At 45.6% G+C, this 20,815-nt stretch overlaps 2 long non-coding RNA genes across 4 annotated transcripts; one reads left to right on the top strand and one right to left on the bottom strand.

The window, feature by feature from the left end:
* Window positions 1-1,437: 1,437 nt before the first annotated feature.
* On the bottom strand, window positions 1,438-16,448 carry LOC134471615 (uncharacterized). Its single transcript, XR_010041106.1, has 2 exons — window positions 14,446-16,448; window positions 1,438-2,689 (listed from the first exon to the last, which is right to left on the bottom strand). It is a non-coding gene; the product is annotated as an uncharacterized LOC134471615 (long non-coding RNA).
* LOC134471616 (uncharacterized) lies at window positions 3,593-11,738 on the top strand. Of its 3 annotated transcripts, none has more exons than XR_010041109.1 (3): window positions 3,593-3,986; window positions 4,388-4,477; window positions 7,463-11,738. It is a non-coding gene; the product is annotated as an uncharacterized LOC134471616 (long non-coding RNA). The 3 variants fall into 3 exon arrangements; XR_010041108.1 differs by having other exon boundaries at window positions 4,742-11,738; XR_010041107.1 differs by having other exon boundaries at window positions 4,388-11,738.
* Window positions 16,449-20,815: the final 4,367 nt, after the last annotated feature.

The following is a 20,815-nucleotide window of genomic DNA, read 5'->3' as shown; positions in this document are numbered from 1 at the left end:
TTAAAGTGCCCCATTGCAACAGATATGGGCCAACAGAGGAGAGGGCCGGAGTAGGGTGGAGTAGAGACAAGGGAAGGAAGGAGGTGTTTTGTCATTTGGTCAGTGGTGGTTCTTGAGGGTAGCTGGAGTCCCAGAAGAATACATTCTCAGAGTCATGACTAATTTGGAGCTCCTCGTCTTATATAAGGAAATGAGGCTCAGAGACAGAAACTGATCCCCAAGTTTACACAGCCAGTTAGTGGCACAGCAACCCACAGGTCTTGATACCTTGAGGAATATTGCATTTTGCTGACTCGATCAAGACTGGTGGAAGACATTGTCCCACAACATCCTGACCTTGGGCACCTGCTCTGCAGAAGGTACCTCTGGGTGTGCATCAGCACACTGACAGAACCCAGGGCTGGACACAGCAATCCCATGCCTTCTGCAGAACCTTTATTCCCAGCCTTTTGGGGGAGAACAGTGCCACTTACTTGGCACTATTTTCTCCTGGGTGAATCTCAGCAGTCATGGGCAAATTTCTTACCCTCCTGCAGCCTTATCTGTAAAAGTGGAGAAATAGTAGGTTCTACATCACAGGGTTTCTGTGGGAATTTGTGAGTTACTATCACACATAGTTATTACTCTGGCTTGGTGTGTAGTTAATGAAATGTTAGTTCTCTTTGCATCCAGAATGGACTTCAGGGCATGCCCTCAGCTGCAACCATCAAGGTCAGCTCCTGGGTGTGCCCACCTTCTGTTCTCTGCAGGCCTGCCTGGCGCCTGACCTGCTTGGGTGTGGTAAGTGGTAGTGGCCGCAGGGACACCCACTTCCCAGTCAGCACCTTGCGGCACCAGGGGATGCTGCCAGCAATGCATGTGATTCTTTGTCACTAGTTTAGACTGTGATCCTGAGTGGATAAAATAGCTGTCCTGTCCGATGGTGAGGTGGCTTCATGATGAAGCCAGTGTTTGTTTTCCCAGACTTTCTCTGCGGCAAGAAGCCTTGCCCTAACCATGCCAGGAGTAATTTGCATTTAAATTGGTTTTCTCTCATTATAGAAATCTCTTAGGTCAGCTGGAGTTTCCATTTTCCTCAGAGTCAGTTTGAAGACTCCATTTCTCGCTTGAGGGTTCCTCGTGCTTACCTCCCTTCCGCTGACAGTGAGATGTGATCGCGTATTCCCTGTGAAGACCGGATTTCCTCAGAAAGTCCCCCAAATCTCATATAAGCTTAGAGAAGCAGGAGGTGGAGGAGGGGAATGAAGGATGCAGGACCTGAGCCTGCAGAAAAGGGACCTTGCGGTGGCTCAGCTTCAGGATATGGCACTCATCTTGTCATTTATTCAAAAAGACCTATAAAGGGTGCTGCTGGGTGCTTAGAACACAGAAGTCAGCAAGTCACATTCCCTGCCCACCAGGAGGTCCCTGTCTATGAAAGAGTGAAAAACAAAATCATAATATATTCAAATAATCACTTTAATAAATGTCACAATGAATTTCCATCAGCCTGGAAGCTTTTAGACAGTGCTTCTCATAAATTACAGGCACACACTTACACTCACATGTACACATGCACAAATGCATATGCATGTGTGTGTACATACACACCAGCTAGCATGTTTATAATATTGTCTATGTGGATAGGTACTGCTCTAAGGTATTATACATACACATATACAATACGTACAGAGATGTATGCTATAAATTATATATTTATATTTGAATGCAAAATCTGTTCAGATTAAATGTGTTCTGAAATGCTTAATTGTTCCAGGCTTTTCAGATTTTGGAATATTTTCATATACAAATATCGAGACATCTTGGGGTTGCGACTCAAGTCTAAGCAGTAAATTCACTGATTCATCTTATATACAGAGCCTGAAACCAATATTACAGAATACTTATATAATTTTGTGGATGAAAACTGGTACTATACTATAGAATTTTCTATTTATTTCATTATACCCAAGAATTGTGGAGCTTTCAGATTTTTGTCATTTTTGGAGACTCAAAACACATTAATTAATTTAATTCTCATGACATGCTATGAGGACAGTGTTATCATTACCATTGTTTTAAAAAATTGGGAAACTGAGGAACAGAGAGATTAAGTCACTTGCCCAGGGTCATGACTGATCAACAATAGAGCCAGACTTGAATTCCAGGCCTGTGCTCTTTGTCCTGTGCTCTAACTACACCTGATAAGGAGCAGCGCACTACCAAGTGACCTTTAAAAGGTGCCCAAGATCCACTGCACTGCCTTTGTGATCGTTCATGGTCTAGGAGCCAAGGTTCATGAGGACGACAGTGATCCACAGCAGGCATGCGCACATCTCACCTGCAAAATAAGGGAAAATGCCACAGAGGGGAGCTGCTCATGCTGGGACTGAAGGATGGCCAGGATTTGGCAGATGGAGGAGAAGAGCAAAGTACTTCATGAAGGATGAACAAGTGTCATTTCCCGAAGAATGAACAAACATGGACGTCTTGGTCTGAAGAACCCCGCGTGGTATGGGAATGCTCAGCAGTTGTGCAGGCTGAGCAGGAGGCACGCAGCTGGGAGGCTGGCAAAGGTAAGACCGCAAGAGGCCTTGAACGTCACATGCAGGAGCATAGGCTTTATCCTGAAGGTAGTAGAGAGCCATCGAGGTGTTTGAGAAAGAAAGGGACATGGCCTGTTTGATCACTCTGTTTTGTGGCGAGCTGGCTAGACAGGAAACAATAAGAGAAAATATAATCAACAGACAATGTTGCCGTGGCTATCACTGATTGATTAGGTGTGGTCCACAGGGTTTGGTCCATGTGATTTGCCAGCACAGAGGTCCTCTGGCTGCCCAGTGACATGTATCATGGAGCTTTATCCCCCTAACATGGTTATCTTAGTCCAGTTCACCCAAGGACACTTGCAGGCATGGAAACGGGGCAGTGGTGTTGGAAGATTATATGTCTGAGACACAGCGGGAGAAAGTCTTCTGGTTTTTAATCCATGTCAGGACTGAAGGAGAGCACAGAGGAAGGGATGGAACTCCACTTTCCGGGTTAACCCAACAGAATCCATCTTTAACCCTTTTATATAGCACCAAAGGCTGGCAAACTTTTCTTTAAAGGGTTAGAGAAGATATTTTATGCCTTAAAGACTGTTACAACTACTCAACTCTACCAGTATATTACTAAAGCAGCCATAGACAGCATACAAATAAACTGTGTTGGGCTAGGACTTTATTTAACAAAATATGTGGTAGGCTAGATTTGGCCTGAGGACTATAGTTTGCTGACCTCCTACTAGAGACATTTCCATGATGCTAGTTATTCAGAAAACCCTGCAGTGAGTTCTCAATCTCCTGCTCAGATTAATGGCAAATGGCGGGAAGAAAGACCAAGACACAAAACAGAGGCACAGGCAAGGATCTGGGATGACCAGTACTTCTCAGGGAGCAGAAGGCCAGGAGTCCCCCAGAAGTTTGGTATTTATTATTTGAGAAAAATGGTGAGGGGATTGCAACTGGATGTGGTAGACAAGGGGCGAGGTTGGCAGGGCTTGTAACAGAGGAAAGGAAGCATTCTTGTGGAAGGGACAGAACAGACAGATTTAGGTTACGGTTAATGAGTAATCTGCTTTGTAGTTAATTCTGGGAAGGAATTTTCCTCTGGAATCATGCGGGCCTCAGCGGAGACATTATCTCATATCTTAGCCCCTCTATGCCTATCGCAGCTCATCTATCTGAGCCCAACAGGGCTCAGGGCCACTGATAACAAACTGTAAGAGTCTGTTATCAGCTGCTGCTTTCATGAAGACACACAGCCTGGGTCAGACTCACTAATGAAACTGGAAGCCAATTTAAGGATGTCACCACCATACAGCCTGCACTGCTTCTAAGTGAGCACAGACATACGTGGGTCTGGGGCAGGGTGACCTGGCGGACCTCCACAGACCACTGTGCCGCATCATGAGGTGAAAAGAGGGTCAAACAGGCTGCCAACTGGATGTACCTGGAGGAAGAAAGGTGAGAATCTCCTGGGCCTCACACCTGTATCAGGTACCAGTGGGCCATCCTTGGAGCACACCCACAGTCACGAAAAGACTTGTCTGAAATTGCAGAGTAATGAACGCTAATGTCTAATTCTAGGAGTTCTGCTCTGCAGGACAAGAACAGAAATTTGTGATGGTTTGGACATGGTTTGAGTTTGTCCCCCAAAGGTTCCTGTTTTGGGAACTTGGTCCCCAGTTTAATGTTGGGAAGTATCAGGACATTAGAAGATGGGAAGTCCTTCAATCATTGGAAGGGTGCTTCTAGAAGTGACAAAAGTTTTTATCATGAGACTCTTCCTGCAAGAGAGAGTTACTGCAAAAAACTCCTCCTCCTGTTCTGCCTTTCTGTCTTATGATGTGATCTGTTACTGCCAGGTACCCTCCTGCCACTGTGGTGTCATCTATCACTAAGACCTCACCAATGCTGAGCTGATGGTGGCGCCATGCTCTTGAATCTCCCGTCTGGTGAGTTAAATAAACTTTTATTTAAAGTACCTACCTTCAGGTATTTTGTTATAATAATGAAAAATGGACTAATACAGTATTTCAACCAGATGCTCATCCTCAGTTATTTATCATCAAAGTGGAGGCCCTTGTTGGATATTACCACTGGTTACAAATGCAACACAATGGTTGCTCCATTAAATAAGAGCAACTGATTTCATTTAATCCCAACAACAACAAAATCCAGAAAGACAACATGTAACATTTTGTATCCCCATTTTACAGATAAGGACACTGAGTCACAAAGTGCATCCATATGGCTAGTAAGTGTCAGAACTAAGGCTTGGAATCCAACTAGTCCTTCCTGATGCTATAGGTCTCTATTGGTGCCACAGTTTCTGGATCAAACTCTCAGGTTATCTCTGAACGCAGGCTGGAGCTGCTCAAACACTTGGGAAGATTTTGTCCTTGATCTGCATGACACTGTCATTAGAAACAAGCAGATACAGGAAAGACAAGACATCTGCTTCAAAACCCAGTTCAACAGGAAGAAAAGAGCGGAATCTCTGAAATCTGTTATTGAGCAAAATGGTTGGATTTATGTAAGAAGAATGTATTTGCAGGTGAAGGCACTGGCACCCACAGTGTGGGAGAAAAAATATGAGATCATGGGTCTCTGTGTGTTTACTCTGTGAGCATCCAGTCAGGACTCCTGGGAGCCCCATCTCTGCCCTCTGGGAAGGCATCTATGCAAGGGAACTCTGAGGAGAAGCAGATGATTTGAATACCCAGCACCGCATGCAGGACGGGGTGAATCCAGGCTGCCCTGGGACACAGAGCACAGACATCTGCTTTGGCTGAGGCAGAGGGACCTTGGGCCAAGACCAGATTGTCTAAGCAGTGAGTGTTGTCCATGTGTGTTCCAGGCAAAGGGAACAGCGTCTTCAGAGACAAAGGGGACACAAGGCCACCCTGGAGGCGAGGAGATAACATAGAAAGGGTGCGATTGGTGGGGCTGGCATGGGAACCGGGGAAGTCAGCCTGGACCACTCTGGGTGGAAGGACACCTTATACTCAGCTTCTGTCCATGAAGAGAACAGCCCCTAAGTTCTAGATGGAGTGCAGATGCTTGCCAACTATTGGCAATGCCAAGAACACTCTGCTGATATATGCATCTTGAAATAGTAAAGACCAGTGATAGTAAATCACTTCAATCATGCTGTCCGTCCCTTTAGCCCTGTGCTGCCAGAGGCTTAATTTGCTTATGTTCACTGAAAGTTCAAAAGAGGGCAGAAACTGATACTACCATCACCCCTGCTGCACTGTTTAAAAGAGTGACAGCTCCCAGTCTGGGGACTATCACACTCACCTGCTATTCTGTTTATCAGAAGAGCAACCAAAGGCTCAGGAAGATCCAGTAGCTTACTCAGGACTGTATTTTGGGGAAAGAGTCAGGACCTAGATAATTGCCGTCTGCCCTCTGAGCCTAAGGTTCTCTCCCTGCCTCAGCATCACATAGTTGAAAGCTTATGGATTCCTGAGAACATTTTAATAATCTATTATTGCATCTTTCCTTCCAAGGAATTATCTTACAAGGTAACATATGATGGCTCAGAGATGTACAGGGTCTTCCCCAAGGCCACACAACTTTCAAAGGGACAAATGGGAGGCCTGAGCCAAGGTTTCACCATCATTGAGACAAAGCTCTTTCTCCTTTACCTTGGTTCCCAAGTTCACAACAAAGATGGACAGCTAATGTTTCACCCTGGTATGACTCTTAAAAAAAGAAAAGGGACAACCCAAAACTCATGTTCACTTAATGTCTATATTGGAGGTATTCATCAAACAATCAAAAGACAAATACCTCGGAGGGCAGACCATGCCAATCACAGCCAAATGACATCACCAGGAGCAGGCCGTGCCAGGCCAATTTCATTTCCCCCGACAGAGTAGCAAGCTTGGAGATAAGGCTAAGCCATTGACGTTGTCAGTTTCCCTGACCCTGAAGGGCACGGTAGATGAGCTCCAAGGTGACAGCTGGTAGCTGAAGAGGGAGCAGACCACGCTGTGCCATAGAAGCACACACAGGGACACTCACTGATGTATAGGCACATACACAGATACACAGAGACACACAATCTGATAAACACACAGGAGGCATATACCAAAAATATACACAGTGACAATACATATGCAGGTTCACAGAAACACACACACATGGAAATATAAAGACACAACTGTATTGACATAGGCAGATCCTCAGACACACACACACAGTCAAGCAGAGGCACGGGAAGGGGTATAAACACAGAAATACATACATGGAAGATACAGATCTTCATACAGACACACTGACACACAAACAGGCATACTCAACTTCCTCCCCTCCCTGTGCAGACATATGTTTTCTTGACCCTGCCCAGCCCAATGTCTCAACTCAACAGGTGGAAAACACAGCCAGCAGAGGTGCTTGTTGGGAAAGCTTTGGAGTCAGGCTGGCCTCTGCTCTCCATTGGTGCTGCCTCTCACTGACCACTGATGCCGGCCGGGTACATCTTTGTAGCATTCTGAGCTTGCATTTTCTTACCTACAGAGGCTCTGCTAGTCCCTTTTCAAGACTGCTGGACTGCAGACCTTGAGGTTCTGGCATTCTGGGAGGAGATTTTCATGCTAGTTACTTGTTTCAGTTATTTTGGTGTCTGTTGTTCTTGCCAGACTGGAAGCCCAACACAATGCCTCTCAAGCTCATATGTGCTCAGCAGATATTTTTGAAATACATGAACCAAGTCTACAGCCTCAGGGTACAAGATAGGGACCAGTACACAGTATGTGCCCTGTCATGGTTTATGTTGCTGGCCTCCAGGCCTCATGCACTTGCATTGTGCATTTGTGATCAGTTCATTGTCTAACAATTAGATTGATGGTGTCAGTGCTACACCCACCTAGGGGTGGAGCCAGCGTATGATGTAATGGCAGGAAGAAGGTGTGTCTCTCTCTCTCTTGCAGGTTTCTACCTTGCTGTTTGTGGCCACCGTGAATTGTGGCCTTGCCATGGCACCTTGCCTGGAAGCCAACTGAGTATGGACTGAAACCTCCAAAAACTGTAAGAAATAGACCTTTCCTTCCCCTTCCTTTCCTTGGGCATCAGTTATTTTGTCTCAGCAACGAGTAAAAAGTAAGACATGTCCAGTTAAACTTTACTGAGTAGAATAATCCACAAAAGCATAAATACAATCACGGTCGCAGTTCTATGCTAGGCATAGCTATTACTTAAGTTCATCTTCTCCATGCCATAAAATAGATACTTATTTGTAGATGAGAAAAATGAGATCCAAATATGTTAAATAAGTCTCCCAAAGTCACTAGCTTCTTGGGATAGCAATTCAAACTATGATCTCTGGTTGCTAAACCCATACTCAAAGCATCACCCTTGTAACCTCTGTGAATGACCAGATGAATAAATATTTTCCCTGAGTGACACAATTCAGCAGATGACTTCTACCGCAGACTCTGCCTCTCCTGGGTATAGACTAACTCTTGAGAATGAACAACCTGTATGATCCTCAATCCACTTCTCAGTCTCAGTCTTTATGGAGCTTTCACTGGGGCTGCATTTTAAGCAGCTCACAATCCCAAACTACCCTCATGCTTGCATTTCTTCCTGCTTTCCCTCAGCTAATACATAGAATACACATAATATAATGTAAATGCAATATATTACATATGAAAGCGTGTCCATTATACTTCTATTACGCATTAATGAGTGTTACATATGTATGCATATATGTGTGTATGCTCATCTTTTCCAGTTGAGGCTCATTCTGCCCCTGCATGTTTTTCCTTTTCCATTTGTATAAACTACAGGGCCCCATCCAGAATCTGTCAAATCTGTTTTTCTTTCTCTTGCATTGGTATAATTTGTGGGTTTGAAACTCAACCAACCTGTGGGCCAATTAAGCTGCTTTGCATAACAACTGCATCTGGCAGAGTCTGTGTGTGCTCAGCTGAGCGGCTTGCAGATCCTGAAAGGTTCTTACACTGCCTCATTCTGGTTTCTGCACACCTCAGAGGAGCTTAAACGCCACCCCCTCCTCCCAGCTCCCATCTCATTTCCCTGAAAACAGGGAGTTTGCAGGGAGAGCCTTTTGCCTCTGTTCCAGGCAGGCAGAACGCAGAAGCAGGGCATCATCCTTTCCCATAAAGGAAAACAAAGATGTCCAAAGATCACAGCCACCTGGTAGGGCAGGGGCTGGGGCAGGCGACAGTGACGCATGAGCACACCAGGCACAGGGGGGGCACTGACTCACAGCTCTGCCAGTTCGAGGTACACAACAGAGGCTGTGGGAGTGAAGCAGCTGCAGCTGACAGCTCAAACCCAAAGGTGACACAGGTAACTTCTAGAAGGGGTTTTTTTCTTGTATCACCTCTTGCTTCCTATTTTGCAAACTGTGTTTCCTGGAGTAGCTCCATATGGGCCAAGGGCGTATCAGGAAAGGAAACAAACCGCTCAACATTCACAGAGAGCCTGAGATTAACGTGAGAGCCTGTGTGGCCCCAAAGTCTCTTTCCACATCTCCCTGTTGCCTTCTAAATGTTTTGCAATCTCTTAAAAGACTGCCAGACACTGCGCGCTTTATATGTCAGGTGCCACTGCTAATACACTGATGGATCCAGGAAAAATGCAATGTCTCATTTCGCTGAAATATTGGTATATTTCATTTATATTTTGAAATTTCAGATGCAAGATCCATCTTGTTAGCAAGAGAACAAAAGCCCATAGATAAGGAGAGAAGGACAGAAAGAAAAAAGAATCCAGGTCCTTGAAACAGCAGAGCTGTGGGACTCTTCTGAGGGTCTTAATGCTTGCGTGTATTTGAGCTGCTGTGAACTGCATTTTCCTAGTTGACCACCATTATAGCAACTATTGCAAAGTACTTGAATTTGGAGCTGCCCTCTTTACACCCTTCTTAGGTGGGCTTTCATACTCCAGAACTTTCTGCTAATGTTCAGAACTGCAAAACTAAGTTTCCTTATCCACAGGTTCCTGACACCAAATTGGACTCCGCACTGGACAGTTTCTTCTTCTCCAGCCTCTTTCTGTTAGGATCTCCTCCTGCCAATCTGCTAACTGACACCATTAGTAGTCTCAGAGTCCTCTTAGGCTGCAATTCTTCAACCCCACAACCCCTCTGACGCCAAGTGCTCCACCCTCTTCTTTGCTGTAGCTGACTCTGCTCCAGGAACCCTCTCTCTAGCCCGTCCTCCACCATGGCCCAGGAGAACCTTCTAAAGCACAAAGCTAGTCATATCACTGCATGCCTAAAAATCCTCCCATGAGTCTACATTTCCTGAAGATAAAACTCCAAATGCCTCAGCCTGACACCCAAGACCTTTCGTTACCTGATTCCTGCCACTTCTCCAACTTGATCTGCAGCCATGCCTGCAGATGGAACCTGTGTTCTCCTCCACAACAGGCTGGCAGCTGCTCAGCGGCCAGTCATCATAGCTCTGTGCCTTGGGACAGGCTTCACTCTCTGCTGAACTACTCTTTGCTTTTATTTCCAGATCTAGCCTACCTTCCAGCTTAGCTCTTGCCTCCAATGGGGATGCATCCTCAAGGTTCCCACACCCTAAGCATCTCTGATGACACTGTTCTAGGGGGATCAGTTACATAAGCCCATCCTCCCCTATCCCATAAGGTTGCAATTCTTCAGGGCTGTAACTGAGTCTTAATTTTGTTATCCTTAGCACCTTGAAGAGGGACTGACCCATGGCAAATCCTAACAAATACACATGGAATGAATCTGAGAGGCAAATGGGGTTCTTCCCCCATTAGCTTTTCCTGCTTGGCCTTTCTTACTTTATGGCCATGAGGCTATTCTGTATCACAGCAGAAAAGAGGAGAAAATTGAACTTTTCACCTTCTGAGCTTTCCAGATGAAGTTTTCAGGAGGTTGGAAAGAATTCATGGTTAGGTTAAGCATTCTACAAGAAGATGCCATAAGCAAAATTTTTTTCCTGAAGACCAGCAAAATGTTCCCCAAATTGCTGTGATAAGGGAATTCTAGGGATAGGCTGAAGGTGTCAGCGTCCTTGGGAAAGAGACTCATATGCTCTGCTCTGGGGGCCAGGTGTAGGGACAAAGGCAAATATTCCAGAGTCACAAACTAGGATTTCATAGCAAAAGGGAAGAGGGGCCCTCAGGGACACAGGAAACACCAGAAGAGCAGAAGTGGGCACTTGAGATCCCCATAGGAGGGTCCTGTGAGGCACAGGTGTAACCGAAGGATTCCTGCGAGCCCCAGAAAGTCACAGAAGTAATAGTCATCAGACCTGAGATAGGTTGTGGAAGAGCCAGGGAGCAGAATCACTGACCAGTGACTCAAAATGACAAATACTATGTGACATCAAAGACCAAGCATCCATCCTCTCACCACCTTTGTACAAGCATAGATGATATCTCTGAAAAACAGGAGGAGCAGGTTGACAGAGATCGAGCTGCTCCCTTCCCAGGCCAAAGGGAGACTCAAATCAGAAGTCAAACTCAGGATGGGACTATAGAGAAACGTACACTTATCTCACATCTGACTTTATGTCCTGACAATCACACATCCTACCAGCGAATAAATGAATGCAGATGAGAAAGACAACCTGACTAGAGAAACATACACCCTGAGCTGGGATCTCCCCTAAAACAAGGATCAGCTCTTCTCTTTTGACTCCTGGAACACAAACCCATGAACTAAATCTAAAGTTTTCCTTTTGGAGGATTACTGTTCCTCTAGAAGTTCTCAGCGTGGTGAGCCTTTCAGTGCATGAAGAAAGAATCAAGGTCCAGGATCCTGCTTGAAGGCAACACCTTGGAGTCACCCAGGGCCGTGCTGTGGTTTGGGGATGGTTTCTTCCTGTGTTTCATCAGAGAACTGTCCGGGAAAGACTTCTTTACAAAAATGAGGCTGGAAATGAAATCTGAAAATAAGCACAACTACGAAGGAGGAAAGGAAGAGCCACTAGGAAGACAGATCTGCCTATACAAAGGTCCTGGGATAAGAAGGGAGCTAGACGTGTTCATGGAATACAAGAGGCTCTATGCCAGGAACCTGAGAGTGAGGACAGATAAATGAAGCAGGACATCAATTCCTGCTTCTAAAATGCCCCTACCAGGCTCCCATTTCCTGGTATTGATGTTCATGTGTAATCTCTTCCCTTGAGTGTAGACCGGACTAGTAATTCACATCTAATAAACACAATAAGGTGGTGATAGACGCCACTCTGAAATGAATTTGTAAAGTCTTCCTCTTTGCTTACATTCCTTCTCTTGGCTTCTCCCTTGTTCTGATAAAACCAGTCACCATGGTGTGAGCTACCCTGTGGAGACACCCATGTGGCAGGTGACTAAGGGAACTTGGGGCCAACAGCCAGGGGGGAGTTGGAGCCTTCAACAACCACAGGAGTAAATCTGGCCACTGATCTTCCCACACCGAACCTTGAGTTGGCAGCAGCTTCAACTGCTATCGTGTGTGACAGTCTTGTGACTCTGAGCCAGAGGACCCACCCGTGCCACACCCAGATTCCTGAACCACAGAAACTGCCAGATGGTAAAGCTGTGTCATTTTCTAAGCCACTAAGTTTTGGGGTAATTTGTCACAAAAGCAACAGGTAGCTGATACAGCCAATAGGGCAGACAGGTGTGAGACAGTGCAAAATATTTGAGATTTTAAAAGTTATCCTGGGTGCCTTAGACTGTTCCCTGTGATCCCTCTGAGGCTCTGATTCTGATTTACAAAATCTGTATCAGATGGGTGTGAACTGATGCTTGGTTTACTAGCTTTAAAGTGGTAGGTGAGCTATGTGAGTTCCAAAGGGACAGGAAACTGTGCAAAAACCTATTGCCTTTGCTGAATGAGGATCTCATTGGTCCTTAAGGAGATCAACGCACCCTGAGGGGTACAGTTCAGTAATTTGCCTAGAGATATTCAGCCAATCAGAGGCAAGACCAGGTTCTGACCACAGCTCTGCCTTTGAGGGCAGATGTCTACGGCAGGTTTCTGACATTACCCTTATCAAGGCCCTTCCAGAAACATCTGGACCACTGGGCTACAACCAGCTGTAGAGAAGACAGAAAAACTGAGTCATGTTTTTGTTCTTGTACTGTGGGGAGAAATATTCCCAGTCTTGGCCCAGTTAGAACTTTTTTAGGGAAGGGAAGATTCCTGGAACTGGGACGTTGGCTATGGCAGAGTTGACATTCTTTTATTATTCTGACAAAGCCTTCACATTACTGGAGCTGCCCACCTGCCCACTAAATTTCCCGGTCTCTCTGCTGTAGAAGATGCCCAATAAGATGTACAGTAAGTGGAAGTCTTTGGGAGAAGCTTCTGGAAAACATTTTCTAAAGTGCTAACTCATCTGACAGATGCCGCCTCTCTCACTTTTCATTCTTCCTGGGCCTGGAATGTGGGCACATAGGACGGAATCACAGCATCATTTTTTTGACCATGCAATGACCTTGATGATGGAAAGCCATGCTCTTAAAATAGCAGAATGCAAAGGTGGAAGAGTTTGGCTCCTTGGTGGGGATGACAGGGGAGCTACCATGCCAGTCTTTGACTGCTTGTGTCAGGACTTCTTTGATATGAAAGAAAAGTGAATCCTTATCTTATTTAAGCCGGTTATCTGGGTTTTCTCTTACATGTAACTGATAGGAGTCCTGAGTGATACACTTGCATTTTTAGGAGATGTTTAAACAGAATTTGAGAATCTCCATTTTTAGATTGCCAGGACATATGACTCTCAGGGAAATATTTTCCTTGTACCCATCTCAGTTGAAAAATTATTATATGCTCCCCAGAGGAGAGGATTAAAATGTCTGGCTTGTGTACAATAGCCTCCTTAACTTGCATATCTACCTCCCCCTCATGAGTAAGTTTGCAAGCCTCTCTTTTCAGTTTATGGATGAGGAAACAGGAGCTCTGACAGAGGGCAGACAACCAGGATGTGAACTGAGACCTGTCCGACTCCACAGCCCATCTTCGTCTGGCCCACTGGGTCTGCACAGCTGAGTTCCACTTCAGACAGAAGTTGGGCTAGTTGGATCAATGAGTGGCCCCAGGTCAGGGTGCCACTCTTCCCCCAAGCAGTCCACCTGCAGCCACCAGTCACAAGCCTCCTACTGCAAGGTGATAAAGCAGATGGCCCACTGGCTGCCCTCTCCCTAACTCACTGCCATCCTGTTTGCTGGCCATCTGGCCCTCATCTCTGTGATTCTCCAACCGCCTGCCTCAAGGACTCTCTTAAAGTGACAGAGGCCTTGGCTGATGTCAGCAAAGTGCCTCACTCCCAGGCCTCTATATTTTCAGGCTTTATTAGGGCAAGCTTCATACAGTAAGGATCAAAACAACAGGGATTTCTGGTAGCTACCAAGTCTATTTCTAACCCTGGATTAGAGTATCTGAAAGGATTACCTGTTCCAAGCAAATACATTTGCACCCCTTGGCAGAGATGCAATTGGAACAGTCTAACTTTCTGCAGGCTCTGAATATTCTCCACTGAAGCTTGCTTTATCTGGTTTGAAACTCCTGTCTGTCCCAGGAGAGACTGGAAATACATTCTTTCTAGGAGCTGATGGAAAATTAACCCACATTAGGAAAGTGCTAGGTGATGCCAAATTGGGGACAGGAAGGTCCATTTCTAAGGGGAAAAAATGTTCTTTGTAACCAGGACAAGGCTAAGCATGCCTTTTCTCTATTGGTCCAAATCTATGCCAGCCTCCCACTGCATCCGTGAGTGTGCTGAGAACAAGCTATGGATTTCTATAGAGACTGTCACCATGGTACTAGGTGTCTTATTCTGCTATTTCAAGAGGAAAAATAATCAAAAGGTCAAAGGAAGAAAATCTACCATAGGGCCTTTCAATCTACAAATATTCATTTCTGCTAACACTAGATATTAATAGTAGCAAGATTTGGTAGCAATAGCGGAGAACTAACCTGTGTTGTAATTGGTCGCCGTGACTCAAGTATAAACTAGCTGCTGTTCACCATGACCTGATTTCTCTCTCACAACAGCCTGGAGAAGCAGTTCTGTCCCCATCTTGTCAGTTGAGGGAGGGGATAATGAAGCTTCCGTGACTTGACTAACTGCATCCGGAATTGCAGTCTGGATGAAGCAGAGTCTCAGTTGGAAACAGAAACAGAAAGAACAGGTGGTGGGATTCTGAATATAAATTTGTGCAAGATCCACGCATGGAGTCTTGGGGTGAGTTTAGGGAGGGTGTTGTGGCACCTGGCACTAGTTACAAGGGAATCTCTTACCCCAAAGGGGCAAGGACAGGAAACAGTGTCACCAGAGCCCAGTGCAGGCTGCAGCCAAGGAAGAAGCCTGGGCTGAGAGCAGGATGCCCTGGCAGAGGAGGTTGGGGTTGGGGTGGCAAATGGAGTCATCAGCATAGATGCGCCTACTGCCCAGGCTTGGGTCATGGGCTCCCTGCTGCGTGGTGAAGGCAGGGGGTGGGGGCCAAGAGTGGAGGTGGGGTGTTCCACTATAGGATTAAGCTGTGACTGCATTAACTTGAGGTAACAACCACAAGACACAGTTGCTGTTGCACTCTTTGTCTGGCATGTACCTCTGAGGATCAACTGCGCCCCTGCTGGATAGACCAGGGAAAGGGACCCTGAACTTGGTCAAACTTCCTACCTGAAATTTCTGCTGCACCACCCTGGAGCAAGTGGTTAGTCCACCTAGGCGACCAAGGGGGTGGAGGGCATGCTTGTCACCTTCCACCTCCTCCTGCCTTTCCTACTCTCAAGGTCCCCCAAGTGGCCAGTGGTTCCCCTGACACTGATCTGAGATGGCGCCATTAACAAGGGCCAAAAGCCACTTAGCCTGCTAGAGTAAAAGCTGAGATAGCATGAACCAATCCCCAGGCCCCAAGCTGTCTTCCAGCCCTCTCCGGAGCAGCTCAGGTTTCCAGCCCAGTGAACAGCAAGCTGGGGCCTCTCCAAGAGGATCGGGTTACAGGTCTACCTTGCAGCCTAAGCCAGAGGTACCCAGTTAAAGGAGGTCAGAGCTTGGCTCTCCGGTGACCCTAAAATGATTGCCCGTCTAGTGGTCATGACAGCGTCCACTGCTACAACCAGCAGCATCTGATACTATTCTTTGCCTAAGGAGATCATGGAAATGGGCAAATTTGCTGGCTAGATCTTTCAGGTTTTTTGTTTGTCTGTTTTATTTTTAACTCTCGAACTTGAGCAAATCATTTGGCTTCTCTGAGCCTCAATTTCCTCATGTGTAGGGTGAGGTTAATAAAATTATCCTGCTCTTGCATTTATTATGAGACATAAGTGACATAAGCCATGCAAAATAATTTGCTCAGTGCTTGGCTTATATGAAATGCTTAATAAAAATTATCTACTTTTAGCATTTATTACCATTATCACTTGTTAGGCTGTGTTTCTCAGAAACCAAATTCTGTTGAACAGGTTAAGATCATCTCTGTTAGACTTGGATAAAGTAATGACATGGGGTAGTCCAACCAGTTTTTACAGACTGAGACTCCGAGGTTCAGATAATCAGCTTCCTTTGGGTCACACAGCTGGTGGCAAAGCTGAGTTTGACTCCAGCTTTTGAGTCATAGTCTCCTTCTCCTCCTCATTGCACAATCTAGTGAACAAAGTATTTTCACATGTACCTATCTATATCTTTCCAGGTTGCTGCAACCCAAATGCACAACAAAAAGGATTAGGTCCACACTACCTCATCTCATTTGCCTGTGCCTGCCTTTCTGGCTGTGCATTCTGGGAAACTCCTCTGAGCTCTACAAAGCCTCAACAATTAGCATCCTGGCAGGATTAGGATTTTTAACATCCAAAGCAAATCAGCACAAGCAACTTTGGTGAGGTTTCAGTTTGTTGTTAAATTCTAGCTGCAAGCCTCAGCCAGGCCTCTCTCTGTTTTTTCTGCCTCCATTTTAAAGGAAAGCAGTACAAACAAATCTCTCTCTGTTTCTCTCTCTCTTTCTCCCCCCTCACTCTCCCCCTCTCCTTCCCTTTCCGTGTGTGTGTGTGTGTGTGTGTGTATGTGTGTGTGCACACGTGCGTGTGTGCACGCACAAGTCAAGGTGAGTACTCTGGTCTAGGGACTTTCTCCTCTCAAGAAACAGACAAGGAAGAGCCAGTTAGGCTTGTAAAAATTGTGCCCCAGGCATCAAGCTTGTTGTTAAAACATGAAGGTCACCTGTGTTGTTATGACAAAATCTGTTTTTCCCAAAAACAAACAAAAATACTGAAAACTCTTCCATGAGTCACATGGTTAGGTCAGGGAGGGGACGGATGAGGACAGGCCTTGGATCGAAACAGACTCAAGTTCAAAGACCAGCTCTGCCATGCACTGGCCCCAAAGACTTTGAACATCGCTGAATATTTCTGGGCCTCAGTCTTCTCACCTGTAAAATAAGGACGATACTTCCTGTCTTATAGGCTTTTTGCCAGACGTAAAATGAGATGTTCCATGCAAAGTGTGATACCTGACCTGGGAGATGTGCAGCCAGTGAGAGGTACCTGCAGTGTCTGTCACCACACGCCTTCCCCTTATATTCCTAGGGAACTGCTACTGGAGGGCAGATGAGGGCGGCTAGAGCAACCCCAGGAAGCTTTTCAAGAAGGATGACATTGGCAGCTTTATGGAAGAGCAGAGGTTCTGGAGTCAGGTTTAGATTCCCGATTCAGTTGTATGGTGCTGGTCAAGTCACTTTAATTGTTCTGGGCCTCAGTAATCCCATTAGGGAATGGGAATAAGGGAGCCTCCCTAAAAGCATTGTTAAGAACACTAAATGTACTACTGGTTAAGAGAACAGTTTTAGTCGGAGACTGCTCTGGGCTGAGGTTTGAGTGCTGATACTGGCAAGCTTAGGAAAGATTCTTAATTTCTCTAAACCCCAATTCTTTCATTTGTAAAAGGCAATAATTCCTGGCGATCAGACTTGTAGTAAGAATTAAATAAGATAGCACGTGCAAGTAACTAAACATAGTGTGAAATGCAGAATTCACTTCGTATTTGGTTTTTTAATCAAAATATGAGTTGCAGTGTACTAATTTGGTGCAAACTATTTTAGATTACAAGGTGGCAGATCAAAATTAGTGTATACTCTGGCCAAGCAATTTGACTTTTAAAGGTTTACCCCAGACTCCCTCATGAGTAAGTGTTCTGTCTATATTGATCAAGATGCGTGTGTTGGAGTGTGCTTATAAGCAGTATTTCTAATGGCTTAAGCACAAGAAACAACTCAAATACTCATTGTTAAGGAACTGTTATATCACTTGCAGCAGTGCCTGCAAAGAAATACCACTCAGTCATTCAAAGGAGCCCTAAGGATTCTGTGTGCCCTTAACAAATGAGATTCAAGGCATATTAAGTTAAAAAGTAAGTAGTGGAAGAAACCTGTATATCAACCCATCTTTTCTTTAAAGGTACGTGCATGTGCATAAAAATATCCTCAAAAAGATTCTCAAGAAACTATTACTGTGATTATTCTAAAGCAGCCACTTGCCTACTCCCACTCCTAAAGAACATGTGACAATTTCTGGAGATGATTGTATTGAGGGGGGGGGGCACTGGCATCTAGTGAAAAGAGGCCAGGGATGTGCTAAGCATCCTACCACGCACAGGTGGACCACGCTGTGACCACAGCGAATCATCGGACAGAAAATGTTAATAGCTGAGATGTTTAGAAATCTTGAGGAGTTTTGAGGGGGATCAGAGCTATTGCGTGTGGACAGGATTTATTGTCAATGCTGTGTTTCTCAGGTATTTGCATGTATTATAGCAATAGAAGCAGCAATGATGAAAATTCTACCTGCTACGAGCTAATTGCACGTAAAACATGGCATACAGTAGTCCTGCACCATACGTTGTCCACTTGGATTTCTGTTTCAGCACCTGCAGAAATAGGGTACTGAAGACACCTGTTCATAGGGGTGGTTGTGCAACTCATTTAGGACATGCAGTATACAGGCTGCTGTGTGCTGTCTGTGGTCAACTGAGCTGAGGTCACTCTGCAGGGACCACAGAGGCATCCCTGGGTGCCCGGCATGTAGAGGGCAGGGTTGATAACCCAGTCCTGAGATGGAGCTGGAAAATGGGCATCAGCAACTGAGGCCAAGAAGCCTCCAGGTGTTAGAGCCAAGAAATGGGTGGTGCTCCAAGGAGGCTTCTTGAAAAAAACAGGCCAGCTGGATGTCTGCCAGCTTCTACCACAGGGATGATGAACACAGGGGTGTTCAACAGAGGATAGAAGGTGCCACATGGAGAAGCCTCAGCTCATGACCATGGATATATGCCTGTGAATTCCTAATTTGCCTGTTTCAGGAAAGCATGTCTGACCATTTGGGGCAATGCCTGTTTTCCAAAAGAGAATAAAAACCAAAGAGGGTACTGTGGTTTCAGTGCATCCCAAAAAAGTTCTTGATTGGGAACTGAATCCCCAACTCATATGTAAATATGATTTGGAGGTAGGGTACTAGATAAGGTCATCATGGTGGGGCCCATGGTGGTCTTGGAGGCTTCACAAGAAGAGGAAGAGACATTGAAACTTGCAGCTCGTGTTTTGTCCTTCTCCATGTTATGGCACAGCAAGAAGGTCCTCACCAAGTGTCCGGAGGATGTTGGTGTCATACTGTTGGGCTTCCCATCCTTCCAGAGCCAAATAAACTTCTGTTCTTTGTAAAGCACCTAGTGCCAGGTATTTTGTTACAGCAACCAAGAGTGGACTGAGAAATTGAAATAGTTACCACTGAGTCTCATCCAGTGCACGCACTTTATCCACGTTTTCCTGTTTAATGATGACGCTACCCAAAGACATAAGAAACATCAGTGGAGAATCAGAGAGGACAACTTGGTCTCAAAGCTGTGATTCAGACCTCATGTGCCTGACTCCAGGTGTGGCTGATAATCAAGTACCGCGTGGCTTAAGGGGTGGCTGTGTCTCAGTCTTCTGCCATTGGCTATTCTGTGCTGAAGATCAAAAGTATCAGGTACTTCTCAAAGCAGCAACACTTTTGAAAAACATAACGTGAGTTCGAATATCCACACTCTCGCCTGGGGAAGAAGGGCCCAGAGTCCCACTGCTAATGTTGATTTTGTGTCTTCTGGCACTGTGCTTGACTTGACAGGGTCCCTGACAGACAAGGCTACCAGATAAAATAAGATCTCTCCCAATATGCCATGCAATATGTGGGACTTACTTATAATAAAATTTTACTCATCGTTAAATTGGGCAATTGACGTTTTTATTTGCTAAATCTGGCAACCTTAATGTCTAAAGAAAAAGGAGATAAAATGTTTGTTCTATTCCAAGGCACTGATACCATGCAGGAAAGATTTTGCTTTTGCTTCATTGAAAGACTTACTGGCTTACCACGGGAGGCTGGATACTGCCCCAGGTGGTCACTGCCTCTGACGTTTCCAGAAAATCTCAGGCTATAGGGGTTTACTCAGGATAGTCAGAGAGGACTTTTCTGGGATGCATTTGGTGCAAGGCATCATGGAGGAGAAAAGGTTGATAGCAAAGATCAAAAGCTAAACATTTCTGTGCCACTGGCTCTACCTGAAACCCTTGAAGCCTTTGGATGCTTAAAGGATGCTGCAAATTATATGGGTTCCTGGACCCACAAACCTGGCCCAAATCCTGGTTGAAAAGCATATGTGTATTTTGGGAGACCAGTGGTTCCAGTGATTGGTGCTATTTATTGAGTGCTTGCTACATACCCAGCTGTGAGCCCATTTACCTTTCCCACTGGTACCCTGTGCTAGGACTTATTGCGGGGCATTCTACAAATAAGGTGATAGAGGTTCAGAGAAATGAAGTAACTCCCCATGCCAACCAGCTGTGCAATGGCAACAGAAGGATATAAACGCCAGGTTGAGTTCTTCCCTTTGAGAACACGCTCAGGGCCCTAATGCCCCAAGGCTGATGGGAAAGAGAACATTAATTCCCTGCTGATCTAAGCACTGCCAAAAGTAGCTGTCCCCTTAGGAAGAGCTGAGACCCTAGTAGGAGCAGGAGGGGGTCTGGGTATTGGAATGAAAGTTCCAGAATTATGTTCAACAACTAAAAATAGCACCAAGCACCAGTTTCGTGCCAACGATGGTTGCTAAGAGATTTCACAAGTATTGTCGCATTCACCCTCATAGCCACGCTCGTGACACCAGCAGGATTAGGAGCTGCCTTTCACAGATGACAGCTGAGGCTCAGAGAGATGGCAAGAGTGCCCAAGATGGCCCAGTGGACAGGTATAACTGGTATGAAGTCAGACCATCTGAGAGCAGGGTGGGATGCAGCTGAGGAGTCTGAACCAGGATCCT

This window comes from Cavia porcellus, unplaced genomic scaffold, assembly GCF_034190915.1.
Source record: "Cavia porcellus strain 051 isolate PalLab524CR breed Dunkin Hartley unplaced genomic scaffold, mCavPor4.1 scaffold_19, whole genome shotgun sequence".
In the NCBI taxonomy this organism is placed as follows: Eukaryota; Metazoa; Chordata; class Mammalia; order Rodentia; family Caviidae; genus Cavia; species Cavia porcellus.
This window is presented reverse-complemented; position numbering and strand designations above follow the sequence as displayed.